The following is a 13,117-nucleotide window of genomic DNA, read 5'->3' on the forward strand; positions in this document are numbered from 1 at the left end:
TATTATGTTCCAAATTTTTCTCCCTCCCTCACCATCTCCCCTCTCCCCTAGACAGCAAGCAATCCAATACAAGTTAAACATATGCAATTTTTCTAAACCTATTTCCATATTTATTATGCTGCATAAGAAAAATCAGATCAAAAGGGGGGGAAATGAGAAAGAAAAAAATAAGCAAACAAACAACAAAAAAAAGGTGAAAATACTGTTATGATCCACATTCAGTCCCAATAGCAAAAAATAGTATTTTTATAAAGATTGTAATATAATAAAAGACATCAATAAAATTTTTTATTTAATCTTTTTAAAAAAATTTATCTGACACAATACCAAACAAACTGCTTGTTTTATAGAGCTAGAAAAAAATAATAACAAAATTCATCTGGAAAACAAAAAGATCAAGAATATCAATGGAATTAATTTTTAAAAATAAGAAGGATGGTAGCCTAACAGTACCAGATCTAAAACTCTATTATAAAGCAGTAGTCATCAAAACCATCTTGTACTGGCTAAGAAATAGATTGTGGATCTATAAAAAAGTGGAATTGGTTAGGTACATAAGACACAATAACCAATAATTATAGTAATATACTGTTTGTTAAACCCCAAGACCCCCACCTTCTGGGATAAAAACTTACTATTTGACAAAAATTGCTGGAAACACTAGAAAACAGTATGGCAGAAACTAGCCATAGACCAACATCTCATACCCCATACCAAAACAAGGCCAAAATGAGCATATGTGTTAGGTATAAAGGGTGATACTCCAAGCAAATTAAGAGAACAAGGGATAGTTTACCTGTCAGATCTTTGGAGAAAGGGAGAAATCTATGGCTAAAGAAGAACTAGAGAACATGAAATGCAAAATACTTCCTAGCTGTGTGACCTTGGATAAATCACTTAATCTCATTTTCCTCAACTTCAAAATGGGAATAATAGTAATACACTTCACTGAGTTGTTGTGAGGAACAAATATTTGTAAAGCACTTAGCACTGTACCTGGAACATAGTATATACCATGTAAATGTGAGCACTTATTATTTTTCTGCATATATAAAGAGTTTACTAACTGCTTGCTGGATAGGATGAGTATCTGTGGAGATGTCTTATCTCATTCTAAGTTCTAAAAATCATAAGGTTTTGGGCTAAGTCTGATTTTACTTTGCATCTTCCCTTCTTCCTTTTTAATGCCTCACACAACAAAGCACTCTTTATAGTCAAGTGTTTAAACATTGCCTCAATATTTGTTAAATAAAAACCATGCCAGAAAATTGTGCAGACATCAGGAACAGGCAGCTAGTAATTTTTGAGCATAATAGTGATGTAGGTAAAAATTAGATGTATTATTTGTAGTGTTCATTGAAGTAGTACCAAACTTAGGAAGGAGTCTGGAAACTTGGGGTTTAGTACAGCCTCTACCATTTATTTGTTAGCTGACCTTGGTCAAATCAAGAGGAAAGGGAACCCTTTTTGTAAAGGTTCATCTTCCTAAGTTCAAATATGGCCTCAAACATTTACTAGTTGTGTGATTCTGAACAAGTTACTTAACCCTGTTTGCCTCAGTTTCTTATCTGTAAAATGATCTGGAGAAGAAATGGCAAATGCAGTATCTTTGCCAAGAAATGTAATGTTCTACTGCCAAAATGTAGTATTCTCAGTGGGTTTTCTGGAGGTCTTGGAAGCAGCCATCTTTTCAGTAGATTAATCACCACAAGAATACCCAGGTGTTAAAGTCCAAATTCCTAATTATTTCCTTCAAAGTCCTATCTCCTTCACTTGGGGCTTGGCTAGTTTTCTGGAGGGCCTTCAGATGGGACTTGGTCTCAGCCACCACAAGGCTGATGAAGATGGAATGAATCTCTCTCCTTGGCTCTGAAAGCTTGAGCTCCCGCCTCCAGTCCGCTTGTCTTCTCTGCTATGCTCTACACTGAGTATAAACCAATCATTATATCACTAGGAAACCATTATTTTCTTATAAGATTAAATCAATCATACTGAATTTGTAGAGAACTATTAATCACCATGCTAAACTAGATAACCATTGTCTCATCAATTCCACTGATTTAGCAGCACCTTGTAAGAATCCTTATTTCAGAGTTCTGGTCCATGACAAAGAAAACTCCAAATGTGGTCTCAAAAAATTAGACATAAGTGCAAGAATCAAACATGCCTATTTCATAGGTTAATATTTAGGATCCCACATTATAATGCTATTTTTTTTTTTAACAATTGTAAAGCAGGGACACAGTAATTATCATAGGAGATTGGAATGCTAAAGTAGGCAATCAAAAAGTAATTGGAATAACAGGCAAGTTCAGACATGGAGTACAAAATGAAGCAGGGTAGAGACTAAATAGAGGTTTTTTTTCTATTTTTTTTTCTTCTTCTAAATAGAGTTTTGTCAAAATAAATCACTAGTGATAGCAAACACTCTTTTCCAACCACCCCAAATTGACTTTACACATGGACATTAGCAGGTGGCCAATATAGAAATAAAATTGATTATATTCTTTGCAAAGAAAAGTGAAGAAGTTCCATACAATCCATTAGAACAAGAGCTGGAGTAGACCGTAACTCAGGTCCTTATTGTTTCTTATTGCTAAATTTAGTCTAAAGAAAGTAGAGTAAACCATAAGACCATATAGATATGACTTAATAGCATCCTTTAGGAATATGCAATGAAGGTGATTAATCAATTTAAGGAGTTAGATCTGAAGAACTATGGAAAGAGGTTCATAATATTATATGAGACAGCAACAAAAAATATCCACTCCTCCACCCACAAAGAGAAGAGGAAAAAAAAAAAAAAAAAAAAAGCAAAATGGCTTTCTGATGAAGCTTTACAAATATCTAGAAAAAAATGAAAAGACAAAAGGAAAGAAGAAAGAAAAAAGATACCCAACTGAATGCAGAATTCCATAAAAAACAATAAAAGAGGTTTTCTTAAATATACTATGCAAAAAAAAAAAAAATAGAAGAAAGCAACAGAATTGGAAAGACAAGGGATGTCCGGAAAATCAGAAATATCAAGGTAATATTTCATGCAAAAATGGACGCGATCAAAGATAAAACGGTTAGGAACTTAACAGAAGTCAAAGAGATTAAGAATATAAAAAAGAACTATACCAGAAATATTTTAACATTACTGATAACCATGATGATGTGGTTACTGGCCTGGTATCATACATCCTGGACAATGAAGTGGGCCTTAGGAAGCATTGCTAACAATAAGTCTAGTGATAGTGATGGAGTTCTAGTCAAACTATTTAAAATTCTTAAAGACAATTCTGGGAAAGTACAAGACTCAATATACCAGCAAATTTAGAAAACCCAATAGTGGCCACTTGATTGAAAAATAACAGTTTATGTCTCAATCCTAAAGAAGGGCAATGCCAAGGAATATTCAAATTACCAAACAATTGTGTCCATTTCATATTCTAACAAGATTAAGCTCAAGATTCTGCAAGATAGGCTTCAGCAATATGTGAACTAAGAATTACCAGAAATTCAGGCTGTTTTTCAAAAAGGTAGAGGAACCAGAGACCAAATTGCCAATATTCACTGGATTCTGAAGAAAGCAAAGAGTTCCAAGGGAAAAAATTATTTTGCTTTATTGACTACGCTAAAGCCTTTGACAGTATGGATCACAACAATTTTGTGGCAAGTCATCAAAGAGATGGGAGTACGAGATCATTTTATTTGTCTTTAAGGATCTTGTACAGGGGTCAAGATATAACAGTGAGAATTGAATATCAAACAAATGATGAGTTCAAGATTTGAGAAAAAATTCAACAAGCCTTTAAATTGTCACTATATTTATTTAACTTATATAGAGTACATCATACAAAATGCTAGGCTGAAGAATCAAAAGCCAGAGATACTAGCAATCTCTGAAATGCAGATGATACCACTTATAGCACCAACTGCCTTATGATGTTAACTGGCTACTTAAAAGTGTTATCTCTGCATTAAGATTATTAAGTTTGAGATTAAAATCTGTATCCTATATATTTCTTTCTAGTTCCTAGGTACTGAAAGTATTTATTAATAAATATCAGAGCCTGATAATAATAATAATAATAATAATAATAATAATAATAATAATAATAATATTTATATAGTACTTACTATGTGCCAGGCACATACAATGATTAATTATCTCATTTAATCCTCACAAAGAACCCTGGCAGGTAAATGCTATTATCCTCATTTTAAAGATGAGAAAACTAAAACAGAGGTTAAGTGATTTGTCCAGAATTATGTAGCTAGTATATGATTGAGGTTGCATTTGAACTCAAGACTTCCTAACTCTAGGCTCTGCCCCTATTGTGCCATCTAGGATGCTGCTTCCCTCACAACAACCCCATATTATAGGAATTACAAACATGATTATATGGATTTTATAGATGAGCAAGCTGAGGTTTGTACAGGTGATATGGTCAGTTTACAGCAAAGAATTAACAGCCAGAACATGACTCCAAGTTTTCTGACTCACCATCCAAGGCCCATTCTTCTCTATCACATTGATGATCATGAGGAGGAAAGCTTAGTTGCTTTTCTATTTTTACATTTGGATCCTTAGCCTTGACTCAGTGCATATGGCAGGGCTACTATTGGCATTCACCCCCAGGGGATCAGTGGAGGCCAGCCAATGGATCGAAAGCCATTACAGCTATTACACAAAAGCCCCATGTCAGCCTTGTTTACCTCCCGCCTGACACCAAGTGAACAGCAGTTATCAGAGCTGCCTTTCGAATGAATCCCATTCTGACTTTCCCATTAGCTCAACTTTCCACGGCCCTCATTCAGACCTAGCCTGGGACTTACTAGGTACTCAGCAAAAGCATTCCAGCAGCCCCTCTAACTTAGGGATGGGAGAGCATGTAGTGAAAATAACCAGTTGAGAATTCACTCACATCAAGTAGAAGCCCATGGAGATAGCCATTAAGTACTAAGTGAATGATCTCCAGAGAGCCTTCATCTTCAATCTTCACAATTAATAAAGTGTCAGAAACTTTCAGAAATAGGAGAATTTATCTTTGACAAGTGTCCCGTGTGTGTGTGTGTGTGTGTGTGTGTGTGTGTGTGTGTGCACACGCGCAAATGCACCCTGGCAAAGCTATTGGCGTGTAAATCTTTTATAGTAGAAACAGTTAAGGATTTGAAAGTGGGAGACCCAGATTTAAATAAATCATTGCTCTCACATTTTTTAGCTATAAAATCTTTAGCAAGCCTCTTCATCTTTAGAATTCTTAATTTCCTCATCTTACAGATGAGAATAAGTCATATTAATCTCTTTTAGATAGAGGTTTTAAAGAGTCAACCAATCAAAATATTTATTAATTAATCATTTATTCGTTTCTATCCTATGCATCAGACATTGTGCTAAACTCTGGGGATAGAAGTAAAGGCAAAAAATATCTCTTATTCTCAACAAAGTCAGAATCTAATGGAGAAGGGCAGCTAGGTGGCGCAGTGGATAGAGCACCAGCCTTGAATTCAGGAGGACCCGAGTTCAAATCTGGTCTCAGACACTTAACACTTCCTAGCTGTGTGACCCTGGGCAAGTCACTTAACCCCAGCCTCAGGGGAGGAAAAATATCAGTCAAACAAACTAAAAAGAATGAAAAACTGGAAGAAAATATAAAATACTTCATTGGATAAATAGTTAACCTGGAAAATTGATATAGAAAGGACAATTTAAAAATTATTGGACTACTTGAAATCCACAACCAAAAAAAACCTGGATAGCATTCTTTAAGAAATCATCAAAGAACACTGCCGCGATAAAGTAGAACCAGAGGGCAAAAAAAGTTATTGAAAGAATCTATCAATTATCTTTGGAAAGAGCTCCCACAAGGAAAACTCCAAGAAGCATTGTGGCAAAATTCCAGAACTATAATTCCAATGAAAAAATACTTCAGGCAGCTAGGAAGAAAAAAAAAAAAAAAACAAACAATTCAAGCATCAAGGAGCCACAGTCAGGATTAACCAGGTTTTAGAGCTTCTACAATAAAGGATTTGAGAGCCTGAAATACCATATTCTGAAAGGCAAAGGACCTTAGATTACAACCAAAATCAACTACCCAGCAAAACTAAGCATCATCTTCAGTGAAGTAGGAGACTTTTCAATCATTTGTATTGAAAAGACCAGGACTAAACAGAAAATTTGATCTACAAACACAGGATTCTAATGTGATGATATTATAGAAAAATATATTAAGGGAAAGAAAAAGGATTGTACTGGGAGAAGAAGGGGATGTAAAATGAAGTACATTATATCACATGAAGAGATGAAAAAGAATTATTATAGTAGAGGGAAAGAAAGGAGGGGGGAATGAACATTGTCTGAAGCTTAATCTGATTAGTTTTGGCTCAAAGAGGGAATAACATATACACTCAGTGGGGTATAGAAATTTATCTTACCCTATAGGGAAGAAAGAGGAGAAAGAGGAAAGAAAAGGGAGAAGCTGGGTAAAAAGGAGAGCAGAAACACAAACAGAAAAGAGTAAGAGAAGGAAGGAGGGATAATGATATTTTTTAAAAAGACATTAAGGGGTGAGGAAAGGATTATACTGGGACAAGAAGGGAAGGTAAATATTCCAGAAGGCAAAGGACCTTGGATTACAATTAAGAAGCAACTACCCAGCGAGACTGGCCATCTTTTAGGGGAGAAGACAGATTTTCAATGAAGTAAGAGACTTTCAATCATATCTATTGAAAAAAAAAAAAACAGAATTAAACAGAAAATTGTATCTTCAAACACAGGATTCAAAAGAAGCACAGAAAGGTAAATAGGGGAGAAAATGTTCACATCCCTAGATGGAAAAATATCATAACTTTTGAGAACTATATCTGTTAGTGGGGCAATTAGAGGGGACATGGATGGATGAATGGTGTGGATATGAATGGACTCTGATGTGATGATATTAAAAAAAAAAAGACATTAAGGGATGGAAAAAGGATTGTAGAGAAGAAGAGGAAAAGGGAGGTAAAATGAGACAAATTAGATCACATGAAGAGGCACAAAAGACCTATTATAATAGAGGTAAAGAATGGAGGGAGGTGAGCATTGTTTGAATATTAATTTCATCAGTTTTTGGGAATAACATATACATTCAGTTGAGTACAGAAATTTATCTTACCCTATAAGGATGTAAGAGTAAGGGGATAGAAAAGGGAGGGGCTGGGTAGAAGGAATAACAGAAATACAAGGAGAAAGGTAAGAAAAAAGAGGAGGGGTGATAGAAAGGATATCAGGGTGAGGGAAGGGGTTAGTTAGAAACAAAACACTATTAAGGAAGGACAGGAAGAAAGAGAGAGAAATAATAATTTTTTATTACACCGAGAAAATAGGATGGAGAGAAATACACAGCTAGGAATCATAACTGTGAATGAGAATGAGATGAACTCTTCCATAAAATGGAAGTGGATAGCAGAATGGATTAAAAACCAAAATCCTACAATATGTTGTTTATAAGAGGCACATTTGAAACAGTGAGATATACAAAGAATAAAGGTAAAAAATTGGAGCAGGATATAATTTGCTTCAGTTGAAGCAAAAAAAAAAAAGGCAGAGGTAGCAATTCTGGCCTCAATTCCTCACTCCTGTCCAACCTTATTTTCTGTCATCATAGGAACTTGAAGGCAGTGGACTCAATTAATAGGCAAAAATTGATATAACTTTAAAAGATAAGGAAGGAAGTTACATTCTGTTAAAGGGTACCATAGACAAAGAAGTAGTATTGATACTAAACATATATGACCAAGTGGTATAGCATCAAAAGTCTTAGAGAAGTTAAGCCAATTACAGGAAAAAATAGACATCAATACTATATTAGTGGGGAACCTCAACCTCCTCCTTTCAGAATTAGATAAATCTACCACAAAATAAACAAGAAAGAAATTAGGGAAGTTAATAGAATCTTAGAAAACTTAAATATGATAGACCTTCAGAGAAAATTGAATGGGGATAAAATGGAATATACCTTTTCTTAGAGGAACATGAAAGCTACACAAAAATTGACTGTGTATTAGGGCATTAAAAACCTCACAATCAAATGCAGAAAGGCAGAAATAGTAAGTGAATACTTTTCAGATCACAATGCAATAAAAATTACATTCAGTGTAATGGAATATTATTGTTCAATAAGAAATGATGAGCAGGTTGATTTCAGAAAAGCCTGAAAAGACTTACATGAGCTGATGCAAAGTGAAGAGAGCAGAACTAGTAGAATACTGTACACAATAACAGCAAGATTATGCAATGATCAACTGTTATGGACTTAGTTCTTTTCAACAATGAGATGCTTCAAGGTAATTCCAATAGATTCGTGATAAAGCCATCTGTAACCAGAGAGAGAATAATGGAGATTAAATGTGAATCAAAGGATAGTGTTTTCACCTTTTTTTGTTGTAGTTGTTGGTTTGCTTGTGTTTTTGTCTCTTTCTCATGTTTTTCCATCTTTTGATCTGATTTTTCTTGCATAACATAACAAATACAGAAATATGTTCAGAAGAATTACACATGTACACATGTTAACCTATATTGAATTGCTTGCTCTCTAGGAGAGGGGAAGGGGAGAAAAGGAGAAAGAAAATTTTGGAACACAAGATTTTGCAATGGTGAATACTGAAAACTATTTTTGCATTTATTTGGAAAAATAAAAAGGTATTATAAAAACTTATCTAAAGAACAGAGAAAGATAGGCTAAAAACCAACTGGAAATTAAATAATTCAGTCCTAAAGAATGAGTGATTCAAACAACAAATCATAGAAACAATCAATAATTGCATCCAAGAGAATAACAAGAATGATACAACACACAAAATCTTATGGGATGCAGCCAAAACAGTTCTTAGGAGAAATTTTATATTTCTACATACCTACATGGGGGGGGGAAGGGGGGAGGAAGGAAGGGGCAGAGCAGCTGAATGGTACAGTATATAGAGTACTAGCCCTGAAGTCAGGAAGATCTGAGTTCAAATCCAGCCTCAAACACATAACACATACTAGCTATGGACAAGCCACTTAACCCCAATTACCTTGCAAAAAAAAGTAAAGTAAATACTTATATGAATAAAATAGAGAAAAAGAAGATTAATTGGGTGTGCAATTTTTTTTTAAATTTTTTTTTATTATATATATATATATATATATATATATATATTTTATAATATTATCCCTTGTATTCATTTTTCCAAATTACCCCCCCTCCCTTATTCCCTCCCCCCGACGACAGGCAATACCATACATTTTACATGTGTTACAATATAGTCTAAGTACAATACATGTGTGTGAATATCATTTTCTTGTTGCACAATAAACATTAGAATCCGAAGGTACATGCAACCTGGGCAGACAGATATTAGTGCTAACAATTTTCATTCCCCTCCCAGTGTTTCTTCTCTGGGTGTAGCTACCTCTGTCCATCATTGATCAACTGGAAGTGAGTTGAATCTTCTTTATGTTGAAGATTTCCACTTCCATCAGAATACATCCTCATACAGTATCGTTGTTGAAGTATACAGTGATCTTCTGGTTCTGCTCATTTCACTCAGCATCAGTTGATTTAAGTCTCTCCAACCCTCTCTGTATTCCTCCTGCTGGTCATTTCTTACTGAGCAATAATATTCCATAACTTTCATATACCACAATTTACCCAACCATTCTCCAACTGATGGACATCCATTCATCTTCCAGTTTCTAGCTACAACAAAAAGAGCTGCCACAAACATTTTGGCACATATATGTCTCTTTCCGCTCTTTAGTATTTCTTTGGGATATAATCCCAGTAGTAGCGCTGCTGGGTCAAAGGGTATGCACAGTTTGATAACTTTTTGGGCATAATTCCAGATTGCTCTCCAGAATGGCTGGATTCTTTCACAACTCCACCAGCAATGTATTAGTGTCCCAATTTCCCCACATCCCCTCCAACATTTGTCATTATTTGTTCCTGTCATCTTAGCCAATCTGACAGGTGTGTAGTGGTATCTCAGAGTGGTCTTAATTTGCATTTCTCTGATCAGTAGTGATTTGGAACACTCTTTCATGTGAGTGGATATAGTTTCAATTTCTTCCTCTGAGAATTGTCTGTTCATATCCTTTGACCATTTATCAATTGGAGAATGGTTTGGTTTCTTATAAATTATGGTCAGTTCTCTATATATTTTGGAAATGAGACCTTTGTCAGAACCTTTGTTTTTAAAAATATTTTCCCAATTTGTTACTTCCCTTCTAATCTTGTTTGCATTAGTATTATTTGTACAGAAACTTTTTAGTTTGATGTAATCAAAATCTTCTATTTTGTGATCAATAATGATCTCTAGTTCTCCTCTGGTCATAAATTCCTTCCTCCTCCACAAGTCTGAGAGGTAGATTATCCTCTGTTCCTCTAATCTATTTATTATCTCCCTCTTTATGCCTAAATCATGGACCCATTTTGATCTTATCTTGGTATATGGTGTTAAGTGTGGATCCATATCTAATTTCTGCCATACTAATTTCCAGTTTTCCCAACAGTTTTTTCCGAATAATGAATTTTTATCCCTAATGTTGGAATCTTTGGGTTTGTCAAAGATTAGATTGCTATAGATGTACCCTTTTTTGTCCTTTGTATCTAATCTGTTCCACTGATCTACCGGTCTATTTCGTAGCCAATACCAAATGGTTTTGGTGACTGCTGCTATATAATATAGCTTTAGATCAGGTACACTTAGACCACCTTCCTCTGAGTTTTTTTTCATTAGTTCCCTTGCAATTCTTGACCTTTTATTCTTCCATATGAATTTTGTTGTTATTTTTTCTAGGTCATTAAAATAGTTTCTTGGGAGTCTGATTGGTATAGCACTAAATAAATAGATTAGTTTGGGGAGTATTGTCATCTTTATTATATTCGCTCGGCCTATCCAAGAGCACTGAATGTCTTTCCAATTATTTAAATCTGATTTTATTTTTGTGGCAAGTGTTTTGTAATTTTTCTCATATAATTCCTGACTTTTCTTTGGTAGATGGATTCCCAAATATTTTATACTCTCAACATTTGTTTGGAATGGAATTTCTCTTTGTATCTCTTGCTGTTGCATTTTGTTAGTGATATATAAAAATGCCGAGGATTTATGTGGATTTATTTTGTATCCTGCCACTTTGCTGAAATTTTGAATTATTTCTAGTAGCTTTTTAGCAGAGTCTTTGGGGTTCTCTAAGTATACCATCATGTCATCTGCAAAAAGTGATAGTTTAATTTCCTCATTTCCTACTCTAATTCCTTGAATCTCTTTCTCGGCTCTTATTGCCGAGGCTAGCGTTTCTAGTACTATATTGAATAGTAATGGTGATAGTGGGCAACCTTGTTTCACTCCTGATCTTACTGGGAAAGGTTGCAGTTTATTTCTATTGCATATTATGCTTACTGACGGTCTTAAATATATACTCCTGATTATTCTAAGGAATAATCCATTTATTCCTATACTCTCAAGAGTTTTTAGTAGGAATGGATGTTGGATTTTGTCAAATGCTTTTTCTGCATCTATTGAGATGATCATATGGTTCTTATTAATTTGATTATTAATATGGTCAATTATATTAATAGTTTTCCTAATATTAGACCAGCCCTGCATTCCTGGAATAAATCCTACTTGATCATAGTGTATTATCTTGGAGATGATTTTCTGAAGTCTTTTTGCTAATATCTTATTTAAGATTTTAGCATCAATATTCATTAAGGAGATTGGTCTATAATTTTCTTTCTCAGTTTTCGATCTACCAGGTTTAGGTATCAGTACCATGTCTGTGTCATAAAAGGAATTTGGTAGGACTCCTTCATCCCCTATTTTTTCAAATAATTTATATAACATTGGGGCTAATTGTTCTTTAAATGTTTGGTAGAATTCACATGTGAATCCATCTGGCCCTGGGGATTTTTTCCTGGGGAGTTGATTAATAGCTTGTTCTATTTCTTTTTCTGAAATGGGACTATTTAAGCAATTTATCTCCTCCTCTGTTAATCTAGGGAGCCTATATTTTTGGAGGAAGTCATCCATTTCACTTAAGTTATCAAATTTATTGGCATAAAGTTGGGCAAAGTAACTCCTTATTATTTCTCTAATTTCCTCTTCATTGGTGGAAAGATCCCCCTTTTTATTTGTAAGACTATCAATTTGATTTTCCTCTTTCTTTTTTTTTATCAAATTTACCAAAGGTTTATCTATTTTATTGGCTTTTTCATAAAACCAACTCTTGGTTTTATTTATTAATTCAATAGTTTTTTTACTTTCAATTTTATTGATTTCTCCTTTTAATTTTTGTATTTCGAGTTTAATTTTTGGTTGGGGGTTTATAATTTGGTCTTTTTCTAGCCTTTTAAGTTGTAAGCCCAATTCGTTAATCTTCTCTTTCTCAATTTTCTTCAAATAAGCTTCTAAAGATATAAAATTTCCCCTTATTACCGCTTTAGCTGCATCCCAAAGATTTTGATATGATGTCTCATCATTATCATTATCTTGGGTGAAATTGTTAATTGTTTCTATAATTTGCTCTTTCACCCAGTCATTCTTTAAGATGAGATTATTCAGTTTCCAATTACTTTTTGGTCTATTTACCCCTAACTTTTTACTGAATGTAGCTTTTATTGCATTGTGATCTGAGAAGAAGGCATTTATTATTTCTGCCTTCCTACATTTAATTTTGAGATCTTTATGTCCTAGTATATGGTCAATTTTTGTATAGGATCCATGAACTGCTGAGAAGAAAGTATATTCCTTCCTATTGCCATTCAGTTTTCTCCAAAGGTCTATCATACCTAGTTTTTCTAATGTTCTATTTACTTTTTTAATTTCTTTCTTGTTTGTTTTGTGGTTTGATTTGTCTAAATCTGAGAGTGCAAGGTTGAGATCTCCCACTATTATAGTTTTACTGTCTATTTCTTCTTGCAGTTCTCTTAACTTTTCCTTTAGAAAGTTAGATGCTATACCACTTGGTGCATATATGTTTAGTATTGATATGGCTTCATTATTTATGCTACCTTTCAGCAGGATATAGTTTCCTTCCTTATCTTTTTTAACGAGATCTACTTCTGCTTTTGCTTGATCTGAGATAAGGATAGCTACCCCTGCTTTTTTG

The 13,117-nt window shown here is 34.2% G+C and overlaps 1 long non-coding RNA gene across 1 annotated transcript in view; it reads right to left on the bottom strand.

The window, feature by feature from the left end:
- LOC141556133 (uncharacterized) overlaps window positions 1–13,117 on the bottom strand; it is a 70,039-nt gene that overhangs the window by 13,739 nt on the left and 43,183 nt on the right. The window contains exon 3 of the long non-coding RNA XR_012486439.1: window positions 8,195–8,343. This is a non-coding gene — a long non-coding RNA (uncharacterized LOC141556133). The remainder of the gene's footprint in view (window positions 1–8,194; window positions 8,344–13,117) is intronic.

The sequence above is a fragment of the Sminthopsis crassicaudata genome, chromosome 2 (assembly GCF_048593235.1).
Source record: "Sminthopsis crassicaudata isolate SCR6 chromosome 2, ASM4859323v1, whole genome shotgun sequence".
NCBI classification, from domain to species: Eukaryota; Metazoa; Chordata; class Mammalia; order Dasyuromorphia; family Dasyuridae; genus Sminthopsis; species Sminthopsis crassicaudata.